A 2,382-nucleotide genomic window follows, 5' to 3' on the forward strand; every position below is an offset into this window, starting at 1 on the left:
ATTGACATCTTAACTATAACCAGCCTTCAAATTCATAAACATGTTGTGTCTCTCCATTTGCTCTAAGACTTTAAGAAAGTTTATGATTGTTTTCTTTTTATTTACTTACATCAAAAGTCCCCTACTTTTAAAATGTATTATTATCTTTAATTTAAAAATTGAAGAACCTTTCAGTAGGCAGTGAACAGGGAAGATCAGGAGAGGAGTGGAACTGGAAATTAGAGATGTCCCAGAACATGATGATCTGGGGACAGACCTCATCGCAGTGGGATGAGAAGTGCAAGTGGATACATGTGGTTTGTGCACAGTATGGTGAGAAGTGGCTGTTGGTCAGAATCAGGGAGGATCAAGGAAAGGTGGAAGTTTCACTATAAAATCTTCCAGTGATGAGACAATGAGTGCCACATGTTGATTTGTGCAGGGTCTAAGCAACTCAAGAAGTTAGAAAGCAGGGTCCTAATTACTGGGATTTAGAAGGGGGATGTCCAGTCTCTACAGGAGTGGAGATAGTCAGCAAGGGCCCCAGGATGAGTAGTAGGAGCTCCTGATACTCAAACCAGAGTACACAGGTCTATGGGAGAGGAATGAGGCAGTGATCCAAATTTGGATGAAACATCCTTATGGGAAGATTGGCCAGGTACACTAAAGTCTGAGTCTTTTGAGAATCTAGACAAAAGCCCCTGAAATTCTACTTGACTAAGTCCTGAATTGGTCGTAGGAATGGCACAGTGTTGAGCCTGAAGGTGAAATTCAAATGGCCTCAGCTGTGAAAAGAGGAGGAATGTTGGAGTAGAAAGCTGGTTGAAGCATTACTCATTTGTTCACTTATTTACCCAACATTTACTATATGAAAGGCATTCTTACTGTTATTGCTACAGTTCATGGTAATGCCGTCTACTGGTGGAATGAGCAGACAGTATGCCTACACACGCTTGAACACACCCACCCATTCACACATGCACGTGCTCATGTACAAAGGCATGGGTGGTTGCACAGGAGGAACGGCAAGCATTGGCCAAATGCCAGCTGGGAAACCCACAGTGATACTGAGCCTCAGGCAATGGGAGCCCCATGGATCAGTTCACAAGGTAGCTACTAACATCAAAGGGTGGCAGGACTATTCCAGAACTGGGACAAAGGGTAGCTGTAACCCTGAGACCTTGTGACACCAGAGAATAGGTTGATGCATTCGCTTGCGATTGAAAAAATTCTAAGTGTTGCTTGAATAGCTGGGCCTAAGGACAAAATGAATTGGCCAAAAAGGGAAGGGGATCTATTAAAAAATATTAAGTAATTCTTGATTTAGCCAGCAACACGAGTGGTGCTCTGTTTTTACCAATGGGAGAGGGGATCAGCACTTTCTTTTCAACATCTAAAAGCAAAAAGGTAGCCAGTTTCTTGAACTTGAACTTGCTTATTATAAGTTCTTATCAAAACCCATCACGCTGTGTGTATTGATTTCTAGCCAACGATTAACCAGATGTGACCTTAGAGCCTTGATAATAGCTGGGGAACTCACCCAGCGAGGGAAGCCTGGGAGTTTATGAACAAAGCAGGTATTTACGGACCCCTCTCAGCCTCAGGTGAGTATTTTTCCATCCAGGTGGCAGAAGAAGTCACAAATACAGAGCTCCAATGGATCCCTGTATGTGAGTGTATGTTGACCATCTAGAGGGGTGACAAAGTGTAGACCTGACTGGAAATGACTTCACATCGAAATTGTGAGATCAGCCACATGGTTTGGAAGGTTGAAATTCAATGCCTATATCCAAATATAATAGGATTACTGATAAAAAAAAGCCATTTACTCATATATGCGTTACACTTTATAAAATACTTTTTACAACCATTTTCATGGCAGCTTTTTCCCGTATGATTCCATTTACATAAAATTCAAAAATAAACACAAGTAAACTATATTGTTCAGAGATGCATACTTAGGTGGTAAAACTATAAGGCAACTCAAGGAAATGATCACAATGATGTCAGGAGAGTGTTGACTCCGGAGGGGAAAGGAGATATGTTCGGGAAGGAACATGTGCAGGCCTGCTGGGGTCCTGGCTGTGTTGTATTTCTTCACTTGCTTGGGCCTAACACAGGGGTTCACTTTGTGACAGTTTGTTAAGCTGTATGTTTATGACTTACCCACTTTGTGCATGTGTGTATGTTTTATTTCACACACATCAAACAAAAATCCTAAAAGGAAAAGAAAATAAGTTTCTTTGTGTCATTTCAACCAAAACTGGTGATTAGTTATTACAATTCTAGATTACAGATGGCTCAAAATTATGCAATATATAACATGTGACTGCCTTGATGGTATTTTAGATAAATAAACATTGGCCTTTCATATTCCTTATTTTAAAAAATATCTAGGTATCT

This window comes from Propithecus coquereli, unplaced genomic scaffold (assembly GCF_000956105.1).
Source record: "Propithecus coquereli isolate 6110/MARCELLA unplaced genomic scaffold, Pcoq_1.0 Scaffold10, whole genome shotgun sequence".
NCBI lineage: Eukaryota > Metazoa > Chordata > Mammalia > Primates > Indriidae > Propithecus > Propithecus coquereli.